Source organism: Elephantulus edwardii, unplaced genomic scaffold (assembly GCF_000299155.1).
Source record: "Elephantulus edwardii isolate Elephantulus edwardi_28Jun2011 unplaced genomic scaffold, EleEdw1.0 scaffold00046, whole genome shotgun sequence".
Lineage (NCBI taxonomy): Eukaryota > Metazoa > Chordata > Mammalia > Macroscelidea > Macroscelididae > Elephantulus > Elephantulus edwardii.
Window position 1 is genome coordinate 17643443 of NW_006399796.1, and position 14634 is coordinate 17658076.

At 37.3% G+C, this 14634-nt stretch overlaps 1 protein-coding gene across 1 annotated transcript in view; it reads right to left on the reverse strand.

The window, feature by feature from the left end:
• Positions 1–14634, reverse strand: part of FBN2 (fibrillin 2) — a 352899-nt gene that overhangs the window by 300425 nt on the left and 37840 nt on the right. The gene's annotated exons all lie outside the window — the stretch shown is intronic.

Sequence of the window (14634 nt, forward strand, 5' to 3'; positions counted from 1 at the left end):
ATAACTAGGTATTTCTGTCATCACAGGAGTCTAGAGCGAGGGCTACATGGTGGAGGGGACCTGGGGGAGGGTTTGTAAAACAATGAAAGAATCTTTTTTTTTACTTTTCCATAAAAAAAAATAAAGCTAAAATTTTTGAAAAAAACAAACAAAAAAAAACCAAAACCACAGCTCAAAGTGATCAATTATTCTTTTTTCATTCCTATTCATTTTCCAGCTCTCAGAAATATAAAGTGAATGGAAAGACTATGGCCTGAATCAGATGCATCTTAGTCCTCAAATTGACATAATTACTCCTCAGCAATTTGGAGTGGAACCTAACTGCAGACTTTCCCAGTGCAATGGGCTCTTGTGTATCAGGAAGTGTGAGGATGGCACAGTATAGAGCAGTGTTCAGATCTTTTGATCGTAGGGTCACTATGAGTCATACTCAACTTGACCAAACCTAACAACAACAACAACAAAAATATATTGCAAATCATAGATATTTTACTTCCCTTATCTGATTTAAATTTGAGACATTTGGGATAAATCTCATTAAGGGTGGAGAATTCTATTGAAGGGCAATAGTTTGCAGTGCTAACACCATTCTGTGTTTCTTGTAACTAACTCTACGTGAAAGACTTACTATAAAGTTATCTTCTTCATTAAGAAAGGAATTTCTACATTAAGAAAGGAATGCTTGGAGCTGTAGAAAAGTGTCCATTTCTAAGAGCAGGACATTCAGACGTCTCGACTGAGGAGACAAAACTCTTCGTTTCAAAGCTGATAATGACAGCAAGCACCAGACAAGAAAGTAAACAAATAGTTCATTATAATTCATCTCCAACCTACTCATCATTGCTTCTCAAACTTACTTTCTGTGTTCCACATATTAGGCACTTGACATAAAGAGAGTCTGGGAAACCTTAAAATGTAGTGTGCCATGTTGCTGGATTTCTCAATTGTTGTTGTTAAGTGTCACTGAGTCACTTGCAACTCATAGCAACCCTATATTCAACAGCTCTGAACCCTGCTCTATCCTGACCCAAACGCATCATCTCTGACTTATCCCTAGTCATTGAGTCAATTCATCTCTTCCAGTGTCTTCCTCTTTTGCACTACCTCTCAATCCTCCAAAGCATGATGTCCCTCTTCAAGGACTGGTCCCTCCTTGAAACATGCCCAAACTATGTCAGATAGAGCTTTAAATCCTTGCCTCCAAGGAGCAGCATGGTTTCACTCTCTCTATAATGAACCTGTTTATTCTCTTAGCAGTCCATGTCCAATTCAATACTTTTCTCCAGCACCAGTTCAAGGGCATCAATTCTATCATCCCTAATCATTGTCCAGCTTTCTGATGCATTGCAAGTAACTGCAAAGACCTTGGCCTGGATCAGGTGCACCTTAATCTCCAAACTGATATTGTTGCTCTTCAGCACTTGGGCTAGGTCTCTAAGCTTCCTAATAAAAGGATATTGTCTCAAAATTAGAAGTCTTATTGTTTTGGAATTGGAGGCCTCAAGGCTATTACTCTTAGTTTTACAATAACACATGGAAAGCTTTACTCTTTTTGTTACATTATTTGCAATTTTGTTGTTATTGTTAGGCACCACTGAGGCAGAACCAACTCATAACTGACCCTCCAGTGGGTTTGGAGAGACAGTAAATTGCAAAGGAAGAGAATTCCCATCTTTATTCCCCTGGCACCTGGTGGATTAGAACCACAAGAGTTTGGCTTGGCAGTACAACTCCTTATCATTAGGCCACCAAAGCTCTCTATATTTGCAATAATATAATTAGGATATTACGACATTTAATTTTGAAGTTGCAAAGTATTTACTTTTACTTGGATCCACAATCAATACCAACAGAAACAAGAGTCAAGAAATCAAAGAACATAGGCACTGGGAAAAATCTACTGTAAAAGAACTCACATTAAAGATATCACGTTGAAGTCTTAAGTGTACCTGACCCGAGCCATGGTATCCCTAATAGCCTCATATGTATGAAAGGGCTTTGATGGTTTAGTAAGAACTCGTGCTGCCTATCCTAAGGTATAAGGTCTGAATCCACCTGCAGCTCCATGGGAGAAAATGGGCAATCCACTCCTGTGCAATTTATTGCCTCTGAAAACCTGGCTGAAGGTCAGCTATGAATTGGTTCTGGCGTCAGAAAGCTGGACAATGAATAAGGAAGATCAAAGAATTAACACATACATTCTGGTACTGGTAATTCTGGTTGGTGTGGAATATACTATGGACTGCCAAAAGAACAAACAAATCTGTCTTGGAAGAAGCAAGGATGCTTATTTTAACATATAATCAGGAAGGAAAAGCCCATAGAGGACACCATGCTGGAGAGTAAATGCAAAAAAATAATACCTTCAGTTAATATTTGTTGCAACAATGAACACAAACATAGCAGAAACTGCGAGAATTACATAGTATATTGTTCATTTGGTTGTAAACAACACTGCTGTGACTCAGAACCAATACAATGGCACCCACTAATAACAGATTTCTATTTCTTCAGCTTATTTGTTGCCTGCAATTAGAAATTATTTTTACTTGTCTTTTATATAAAAATAGTCTTAAATAAGACCATAAATAAAGTTATACTGAGTTTTGAGAAATAATAATACATACATGTGAAATAAGAAACGATTAATAAATTTAGTTGTTGTTAAGTTGTTAAGTGCCGTCGAGTCACAAGTGACTCATAGCAACCCTATGAAGTAGAGTCCTCAAAGCTCGGGTGTCTCTCATCTTCTCTCCAGTTTCATAGGGTTTCTGGAGGAAAGCTATTACAGAAATGGATGTCACTCCTCCTTCCAAGCTAATAAATTTAGTAATGATCCTAAAACAATTACGTATTTTATAGTGTAATACAAAATCATCAGTCAACAAAAAACAAAAAAAAATCACTCTAGGTTGAGAGACTATGGTGCATTCATACCATGGAATACTATACAACACTCTGGAGCAACAATTTTGAAAAACATTATAACATAAGAGAGACTAGAGAGCATTATACTGCGTGAACAAACTCAGTCTTTTAAGGACAAATACTGCATAAGACCATTATTGTAAAAAGAGAAAGATAATCAGTGAGATGGATATGGATACATAAAGAGGGAAGGGGAGTGGGCAGGGGGCAAATTCACAGTGTTGAAGAGTTTGGTATGTGGAGGGAAGAAATAAAAAAATGTACATGAGTGAAACACAATTTAAAAAAATAAATCAAAAGTGTCATACAGGCATATTAGAGATATTGCAGGTTCAAGTTCAAGTTACGATAATAAAGCAAGTATCACAGTAAAATCCATCACACAAACTTTTTGATCAGCCAATATATATATGAAAGTTATGTTTATACTATGCTTTTAAATAAATAAAAAATATGACATTTTTGTACAACTACCAAAATGTAACACAAAGTTGTTGCTGTTGTTGTTGTTAAGTGTCGTCAAGTAGTAGGCGACTCATAGCGACCCTATGAACGAAAGTCCTTGACACTTGCATGACTTTCATCCTTTCTCCAGGTTCATAGGGTTTCCAGAGGCAAGCTATTACGGAAGTGAACGTTACTCCTGCTTCCAAGCTTGTTTTAATCAGGGATTGCTACCAAACACTGTCTGCCATGGGTAACCATTATCGCATTTGACACATTGGTGCACAGAGTTCAGCTACACAGCGACCACAAGTTACCTCTGTATGGCAAGTGGACACACCAGGGCTATATGACCTAGAAGAATGACCAAAAACAATGAGAAACAGGCCTGAGGACCACAGATTAGAGCCAATGACCTTTGGCTTGGGTCCACTAGGCCAACTGGTTTCTCTCTATGTTGTTAAGTGCTATTGAGTCGTAGGTGACTCATATTGACCCTATGAATGAAAGTCCTCAACACTTGGTGACTTTCATCCTTTCTCCAGGTTTATGGGGTTTCTGGAGGCAAAGTATTTATGGAAGTGGATGCCACTCCTGTTTTCCAAGCTGGTTTTAATCAGGGAGCTCCACCAACACTGTCCACCATGGGTAACCATTATCACATTTGACACATCCAATGTCACAGTACATAGTGTTAAATAAGTAGCATCAAGAAACTTGGTCAATGCAAAGTTGCCACAAACTCTCAATTTGTAAAAAACATAGTATCTACAAAGGTCAATACAGTGAAGCACATTAAGAGCAGGCGCACTGGTATTAAAGTCTCTGCACATCTTCTCACTGTTAAGCTATACAGCTATTTTGTCACAGACTAAATAAACTGCAGGGTTTAACTTTAGTAAAATATCTCATCATTTTCTTTACCACATGTGCATTTTAAGGTATATTAGGATTGCTTTTTCATTAACTACAAAGTGAACCACACAAGACTGGCAACATGATACATATATTTGGCTTAATTTTGCCTTCTACAGAGAATACTTATTGAATACTTCTACAATATTGCTTATTGAAGTCACTGGGTTTTTAAGAAAATGCAAGGCATGGTGAAAATATTAACATAAAGTTGTTCAAGCTAGCAAGAAATGCTGGCGAGGTTGTGGAAAGACTGGAACCCTTATTCACTGTTGGCGGGAGTGTAAAATGGTGCAACCACAGTGGAAGGCAGTGTGGCGCTTTCTCAAAATGTTGCAAATAGAGATACCATTTGACCCAGCAATTCCACTACTGGGAATATACCCTAAAGAGACCATAAATGGCATCCAAGCAGATATATGCACACCCATGTTTATTGTGGCTCTGTTCACAATAGCAAGGAGTTGGAAACAATCTAAGTGGCCATCAATAAACGAATGGATAGAGGAGCTGTGCTGTATTCAAACAATGGAATACTACGCTGCTTTGAAAAACAAGGAACTCATGCAATATTATTCAAAAGGGTGACCCTGGAGGACATTATGCTGAGTAAAATATCTCAGTCACAAAATGACAAATATTATATGGTGCCACTGTTGTAGAATGAGGCTGACATTGGGGTGGGGGTAAGACTGAGAAAAACTGGATAAAGTATGTTTACTGCATTGAAGCCGATGAGGGAGAGAATAGTTTAAAATTAATATATTTTAGGGCATTATGATTATCATAAGAATCCGGAATGAGGGTTGCAGAGTGGAGTATACTTGGGGTGGGAGTGGGTAGGTGTGGGGCGGGGGTGACTGTGTACCAATGAAGGAGTTTTGCTTTTCAAGGAGAGGAGCAAACTGGGGATGGGGGTGAGTGGGTGGGGAGAAAAGTGCAACAATGAATGAATGGAATTCCAAAATCTCTGTAGATGTTCATTGAAATTAATAATAATAATAAAAAATGTGTAATAAAAAAGACTACTATTACAAGTTGTATGTAATTAATTATGCCACTGTATTTATTACTTGAGATTTATTTATTGTGATTTTAATGAAAATTACAGAAAACTTGCATTTTTATTCATTCATTGTTGCACACGATTTATTCATTTTATTATACCACTTTGATTCTTTTAAATTTGTATTGTTGTTTGCTTAGGACAAGCATTGACAAACTTTTTCTAGCAAGAACTAGGTAATTTATTTGGCTTTGAAGAAAAAAAAAACCACATAAAGTTGTTCAGTGTTTTCAAATCGAATTCTGTCACATCAGAGGAAAGAAAAACTCTTATCCTGCCTTGTTGTTGGGCTGTTGTTTGCCTCTTAAGTTGGATCTGACCAGAGTCAGAATCAACCACAGCTGACCCTCTGGCAGGTTTTCAGAAGCAGTTAATCACATGGGACGAGATTACCCATCCTTCTTCCGCAGAGCAGCTGGTGACCTCAAACCATGTGCCTGTAGCATTGCAGTGCAGCTTCTTGCCACTAGGTTTAAGTGGGATTTCAGAGGCAGTTAACTTTATAGGAAGAGGCTACCCATTATTCTCCCACTGAGCAGCAGGTGGATTCTGATTTTGTTCCTTTGAGATTGCCTGCAACTTCTTACCACTAGGCTACCCAAAGCTCCTTTTGCCTGTGCTAAGGAATGGAAGGACTCTTAAAGACATTATAAACCTATTGACAATAATCTCCCAGTAAAGCTTACCTAAAATGGTGTTACTTGGGGCTCTGAATGTAAAACCAGCATCACTGAGTCTCTTAAGTTAGGATTTCTCAAACTTGCATAATTATAAAATCCCCTGGAGTTAGTTTTTATAAGGTCCTCATGCTTGATCAATGTTTCTCAAATATCATTTTACTTTGGAGTTACTTTGAGATTTTAAATAAATGCTGATATCTGTGGTTGCACCTCCCAGCTCCAGAAATTCTTATGTCATTGTTTTCAAGAAAGGCCAAGTATCAGAATTTTTTAAAAGCTCCTAACACTAATACGAGGAGTTCTGGCCTACTAGTAAGTAGCTGTGCTGCCAACCCAGAGGCATTCAATTCAAATCCACCAGGTGCTCCAGAGGAGAAAGATGGGCAAGCTCCACTCAAGTGATTTATAGCTTCTGAAAACCAGCTAGAGGGTCAATTGTGAATCATTTCCACTTGACTGCAGGTAGTACCATCACTGCCACAATGGTAATGGAGCTCTGGGGATGTAGTCTGTCAGAGTTGCACTGTTAACCCAAAAGTGACATCAGTCTAATGGTTTGAATCCATCAGGAGCTCCTTGGAAGAAAGATAATCTCTTGTGTCATTTACAGCCTCTCCAAAGCCCACTGGAAAAACCCAGCTACAAGTCAGTCTAGATTAAATGGCAATGAGTTTGAGATTCTTCTGGAATGGTCTGAAGACTATGCAGCCACAGCTAAAAAGCACTGCATTTGGTATACTGAATGAAAATCTCCAGAGAAGACTGAAGGAATCAATATTTTTGACAAAAGTCCAGATGATTTTTATGACTCAAGAAACTGGTAAGCATTAGCCTACTCTAACAGTCTTAGTTTCAAGCAAGGAATTATTTATTAATTGACTTGCTAAAAACTACAGTTACTCCGCTATAATTCAAATATTCCCTGTGATAAAGAAGAATCTTTTTTCAAGAAAAAAAAATTCTCGCTGAAGATGTGGAATGTGCAATGGATGTTATTTCTAAATCAGATGAAGACATTCACAAACATGCAGCTCTGTCCATATGGAAGAAGTTTGCATGCATTAAACCGTGACATTAAGTGTGGTCATGGGAAACTTCGTCTTTAATCCATAAAGATGAGGAACCCATAGAACTTGTGTTTCTTGGTCCAATAATGTGAACTTAATAAACTACCATAATCTTACTTGTAAATGTCAACTGCAGTATTACAAATTATATCCTCTTATCACAAACCACTCTACCTGGCTTTCTGTGTAACCCTGGATAGACTTAAAAGGGGAAAAAAAATTTATACACATTATCAGTTCTTGGAAAAAACCAGCGGCTTGGAACTCTATCATACATTCACTCTTCCCCACTCTTAACACAATAAACAATAAAAAGAAAAAAATATAAAAGCTAGCAAAGAAAGAAAATTATTCTTAGTATCTAAAGAAGGAAATAGATAAACTCATGCCACAACATCTGAGAAAATTGGCAGCCAAGAAATGAATTATCATCCTGTTCTCTCAAGTGATCCACAGAATAAGAACGATAGGTTACAATCATGAGAAATCCAGCTAATTCTAGACAGAAAGTTGAGCTGGAATTAAGTCTGTGGAGAAATCAGAAAAAACTTGGACGAGTACTTACCAACCTAGAATTGCACAGGGATTAGAAAAACAGAGACAGCCATGTGAGCTCTACCAGATGGGAGAAAACCAGACAGTGAAGACACAGTGATCATTACTACACAGTAGCAACTCTCCAAGGCATGTAACAGGGGAAAGGGAGACACAGAATACAGGGAGCAGGGAGCCAGGCTACAACCCTCAACAAACAACGCCTACAGGACAACTACAGGGCAAAAGGAGGAAGCTAACACTGAGTACAATTCTCCGAAGGCAGAGGTGTATAAGAGGCCAATGCTGAAATGAAAGAAATCACTAACGCATCAAGACTATATCACCTTTAAAAAGGAAAATAATACCAAGACCAGATAGAGTGATTCTGGCACAAGTCATGTGAGGACAAATCCATGAACATGCAACACTCGGATCTTATAATTTAAGCTGCCCAAACCCCTGCAGAGGTCCTGTGGCCTCAAATTTTGAAGCACTGACATGCTTTTCTCTCTAAAAGGTCTTTACCCAGGAAGACAAATATCAGACAATTTTCAAAAGGATGGAAAGAGAATAAAGCTAAGAATCAAAATAGCGGAAACAGATTCTTGACAAAACTGTCCATTTTAAGCAGATCAAAAGAAAAGGCATAGGCACTATGCACATCGCTATTATTAACATTTGTTTTCATAATCTGTACAAAACATTATGCATAACACAGATTGTTGATGAATCTTCCTCCAATCCTTACAACCACACTTCTCCTCATACAGCCCAGCCTCCGAAATAATCTGTTCTGCATATGGGTTGAAAAGGTACGGAGACAGGACACATCCCTGGTGTACACCCTTCCCGATTTTGAACCATGCAGTGTTTCCTTGCTCTACAACTGCCTCTTGGTCCAAATATAGGTTTCACATTAGCACAATCAAGTGTTCTGGGATTCCCATTCTTCTCAGAGTCAGCCACAGTTTATTATGATCCACGCAGTCAAATGCCTTTGCATAATCAATGAAACACAGATAGACATTCTTCTGGTATTCCCTGGTTTCAGCTAAGATCCATCTAACTTTAGCTACAATATCCCTAGTACCACAACCCCTTCCAAACCCAGCCTGGACTTCTGGCAGTTCTCTGCTGATGTGTTGTTCCAGTCATTTTTGGATAATCTTCAGTAGAATCTTGCTTGCATGTGATATCATATTGAGATTTAAATTATGTTTGTGATGATAACTATTTTTATGTTTATCTACCATACATTTACCCTCTCCTGTTTATTTTTAACTGAGTGGTTATTTATTAAGTTTTGAGAGTTCTTTATATGTTCTGCATACAAGTCCGTTATCAAACATTAAATATGCAGAAATATTTAGCAGCTCATGACTTGACTTTACATTTTCCTAACTTTAGCTTTCAAAGAGCAGAAATTTTCAATTTTGATGAAGTCCAATTTAGCAATTCTTCAAAGGCAGTTTGTAATAAGTCTGTACCTAACAAAAAGTTATCAATATACTCTAAGCTTTATTCTAGAGACTAAATTTTAGGTTTTGCATTTAGGTCAGAATTCATTTTTATTCACTTTTTATAGCTGATGAGAAGAAGTACATTGACCAAGTCTTAGTGCCAGTACTATTTGTTCAAAGAATCCAATTAAAATGCCGTTACACCTTTATTGATAAACTGTGGTCTATATATGTTGTTGTTGTTATGTGCCATCAAGTTGTTTGCGACTCATAGCGGCCCTATGTACAAGAGCTCTAAACGCAGTTCTATCCTGTGCCAACCTAGCCATCTCAAACACACTTATTCCCACCGCTCCAGTCACAGAATCGATCCATCTCATCGAGGGTCTTCCTCTCCTGTGCCATCCCCCCACTCTCCCAAACATGATGTCCCTCTCCAAGGACCAGTCCCTCCTTGCAACATGCCCAAAGTATGTCAGACGAAGCTTCAGAATCCTTAACTCCAAGGAGCAACCCGGCTTCACCTTCTCCAGGACAAACCTGTTTGTTCACCTAGCAGTCCATGGTATATTCAACACTCTTCTCCAGCACCACAGCTCAAAGGCATCCATTCTCTATATATGAGTGGATCTATTTATGTGGACCTATTTCAGGTTTCTCTAGAGACATTTGGTAACCTAATGGCAAGAAACTGTAATGCAATCACAAAGGCCTGCAGTTCAAATCCACAAGAAGGATGGTCAGTCTCCTCCTGTGTAATTAACTGCTTCTGAAAACCCACTGGAGTGTCAGCTATGAATCAGTTCTGACTCTACTGTATACAACATCATTTATCTTAAATGAAACTGTCTTGAATTTTAAAAAAATCCAAATTTCTTTATCTTTTTCTCAAACCTAGGATAGTTCTGGTTATCATAGGTTCTGCACTTCTCCACATGAATCAATTTCTCAAAAAATTCTTTTGAGATTTTGATAGAAATTGCATTGAACAAACAAATTCATTTCATGAGAGACAGATACATCTTAACAATAGTGAGTCTCTTAACAGAAAACAAAAGGTTCCTGGTTGGTAGGAAGCTTTAGCACTCTACTAATATTATAAAGGTTTGTGGTTTGAAGTCACTCATTATCACCTTTGAAGAAAGGTCTGCTGATTTGCTTCAATAAAGACTACAGATAAGAAAACATTTCAAATGTCCAACCACAACTGAATGGATTGAGAAACTGGTAGATTCACACCATATAGTACTGCACAGCACTCAGGAGCAAAGATTCCAAAAAATACTACATAACTTGGGAGAGACTGGAGAGCATTATGCTGAGTGAACTAAGTGTCATAAAAACAAATAGTGCATAAGACCATTATCATAAAAATAGGAAGACATCTAGCAAAACATGTATGGAGATCCAAGGGGAGAAGTGAGGGAGCAGAGGGGTAAAGATGGGTAGGAGCAAAATTACATGGTTGTGAAATGTGATGGGTGGAGGAAGTAGGTAAAGGAAATAGGAAAGATCCAGCAGGTATCCAAAAAGACAGAGTAATGGTGGGCCTCATCCATTATAAAACATAATGAATGGGAATGAGTGTATGAAACACAGTGTGAATGAAGAATAATGTGAAACAATGTATACGAGCTTTTCAAGTAAATAAAAATAAAAAAATGTAAAAAATAGAAAACATTATGAAGCAATTTTACACATAATTCCTGGGGTCACTATTAATCTGTATTGATTTTATGATAATACAATTGTCAACAGATAAGGATGAACACAGTATATTTATCTTTGAATTTCATGAGTATTTTCAATTTTTCTGTAACATATCTTTTCTAAGAATTATCACTGGGCATTTCATAATGTCTAGCACTATAAATGATGAAGCTTTAAATTTACATTTCCAACTGAATGTTGTATAAAGTGCAATTCATCTTGGAGAGGATTAAACCAAGCTATGTTAAGCTTCACAGCCTGAAAACTCTCTCGAGGCAGCACCATGAGGAAATTAAAGCTCATGCTTTTTCCTTTTCTCTCAGAAATCACTGTCCTTTGTTGTTTGAGGAGCAATAGCATGAAAATTTTCATTCAAATATTTTGTCTATTTTTTAGGTTTTTTCAAGGCAAGAGTAATAATATGGTTCCTATTTATAACCTGGTTGGAAATAGAAGTTTCCATCTTCTTTTTTCAGTACCATAAATCTTGAACAAGTATTTTAGAAGTTCACAAGCACAAAAAAACTCTAGGTATATTAATTTGTTGCTGTTGTTATGTGCCATCGAGTCACTTGCGACTCATAGTGATGCTATGTACAAGAGCTCTAAATGCTGTTCATTTGAAATTTATACACCAAAAAGACTTCCCTGGGGCAACTAACAAAGGATACTAAAAGAGCCAAGTCTTTTTCATTGACTTGCATCCTGTACTTGTTAGCATTGTTGCTCCTGTGTACCACCAAGCCATAATTGACCCTCTAGGGCATTTCTGAGGCAGTAAATCACACAAGAGATTGTCCATCTTTCTCCCATGGAGTAGGTGGTGGGTTTGAACTGTGGAGCTTTTTGTTGACAGTGCAATTCCTTACCACTAAGGCACAGAACCCCCTTATTAGCACTCCTCAGACTCAACAACTGGCAGATGCAATAGTATGGAAAGGAACTGGATTACTTTTCCAACAGTATACTTCATAGACTGTAGTCTGCACTAAACTTCATTGTTAAATACATAAGTTCTGAGGTTATGCTATCTATGTTCAAATCCCAGCTTCATTTTATTAGTGAGTAAGCTTAAGTTGCTTTATTTCACTGAACATGACTCAATTTTTTTTTGTTATTTGATTTTAAAGACATAAACTGTAGTTTGGGGTTAATATTTAGCATCAATTCTTCTAAAGCAATAATACTAAATTCTACTTACTTTTCGTAGAATTTTCCATTTAAAATTAATACTGAAAATTTAATTCTTTTATAAACTATAATCTCAGAAAATTAATATAACTAAGAATATTATGTAGTTAATATTGATCAGTTCCCCGAAATGGTCTCTATGCCTTATTTTTCATTTCCATCTTGTCTATGACTCCAAATTAACCTCTGTAGAGAATTAATTTTAAATACAGAATTTCTTCATAATTTCCTTCCCCAGTTGTCTACTGAAAAGAGGGCAGTTTCTTGTCTTTGACATTTTATGAATTGTACATATGTATTTCCCTCATGGTGTAGGTAGCTACAATGAATGGTTGAATTCCATGGACATTTAAGAACTTTTAATCTTTGTGCATTTCTTTCCCCCAGTTTTCTACTAGCAATTTCTATGCTTATGTGGTTACATACATAGTGTGATATCTTCTACAAGTTGTCTTTTGTAAAGTGCAGCAAACATGAAGGCAATAGGAGATAAAAATATCTACTCATTAAGTGGTTCACAGCCAAGTAAATAATGATGACATAGTGCTAAAGCGTGCTATTTTACACACACAAAAAAATGTTCTATATTGTACTTCAGTGAATAATAGCTGGGATCTTAAAATATTGTATTCAGTTATACAAAATAAATAGAACTATCAGTCTCTCATCCTCCAAGGCAAATAAAAGTAAAGAAAATAAAACCATCAAGAAAACAATTAGCCAAAGCACTAATACACTTGTAAAAAGTAAAGAAAATAAAAACATCAAGAAAACAATTAGCCGAAGTACTAATACACTTGTAAAACACACTGTTTAATACCCTGGGACTGGAAGAACTAGATGGTGCTAGGTTTCCACAACTGGCTGTTCTGATCAGGATTACTGAGCAAAGTGAAGAGCAGAAATGGAAAAAGAGAATATAGATAAAAATTCAAAACAAAAAGAGATAAAGACTTACCAATCTGACATCAGGGAATACTCCAGGGATACAAGGGGAATCTCTAAGACTGTGGTCCTTAGATATCTTTCAAAACTGAAATCAACTGAGATATTTCCCTCAGCATAAAGTCTTCCATGCCTCATCCATGTTGTATAGTGAATACTATGCTGAGGGAAAAATCTCATTTACCAAAGGACAAATGCTGGCATTAAGACTTGTGGTATAAAATACATGGTGGGAGTAAGGGTGTGTTGGGGAGAACAGACAAAGAATGGATAGATAATGAACACTGCACTGGAAAAGATAAAGGAAAGGGCTTTCTGAAAAGAATGTATGATTAGGCATTATATGTAAGACTATTAAACTAGAACAAGAAACATATTACCAAGTGAACTGAGAAAGAGGAAAGGCAGAAGGAAGGTAAAAAATGTACATCAATGAATTAATAATAACCAAGCTTTCCATAAACTTTCATTAAAATCTCAATTTCAAACCCCCCTCACACACATAAAATCCCTGAAACTGAACTCAACCTCAGAGACTAACCTGAAGCAAAACAACAGACAAGCCTCTGAAGTGAACATAATACCAGAAAAATACTCAGTATATTCAACCATGTGGAGAAAGGGTAACTAGCTGTAAAAAGAGCAAGTACCACATGAGGACAGCCGTATCTGACCTTTACCAACTTCACAAAGGAGAATTGCACCCATCAACAACATAAAACTAATTCCCATGTAGTCAGACACATCCCCCATGCTCCTATACCTCTTTCTACTCATTTCACCAACAATCTTACTGCTTTACTAGGTCCAAAATCCAATGCAACAGCTCACAGACCACACAGAACCATATTGGCAAAGTTAAAAACTTCTAACCTATGTTAATAGCAGAGAACACAGTCAGAAGAGTTTCCACAATGTGCTGGAAAGCACCTCTACTTTGAGCCTCAAGACTTTAGGCCAAATGTTACAAAGCGTTCAGTCCTGTCAGTATTGGCTTCCTCCCACAGTCCTCCAACAAATTTGCATAAAATGCTCTTAGATCTGGTTCAGTGGCATAGAAGTCCTGAGATTTGCTCCATCTCATGTCAGGTCTCTGGTTGCCTCTTTCTCCTTTGGAGCAGCTGGTGGATTTGAATTTCAGGACTTTGGGTTGGCAGACCAACACCTTACAACGACCCACCAGAGTTCAAAGGAAGTTAACTAGTGATACCAAAACCAGCATTTACAGTAGAAAGTTGCCAAAACAACGTAAGTAGGACTTAAGAAGCTAATTCCATTACATGCAAGGTGACCATATTGAGAGGACAATGACATACGAGGGTTTTCATTTGATGAGTATTATCACAAATGTAAAAAATAAATCTCCCATTGTTAAAAAATACACTCTGAGCCAAGATAGTTCAGTGGTTGATACTGGCATAATTGCTTTCTTGCAATCTAGACATTTTTACCTAGATAATGATATCATAATTGTTGCCCTTAGATGCCATTGAGTATGACTCATAACAATCCTATGAACAATAGATCTGAACCTTGTCCTATCCAATGCCATCCTCACAATCTTTGACATGCTTGAGCCAACTGCCAATTACTGCAGTCAATGTGTCAATTCACGTGGTCAAGGACCTTCCTGTCTTTCACCCTCCCTCCACCTTGCCAAGCATGATGTCCCTCTCCAATGAAAAGTCTCT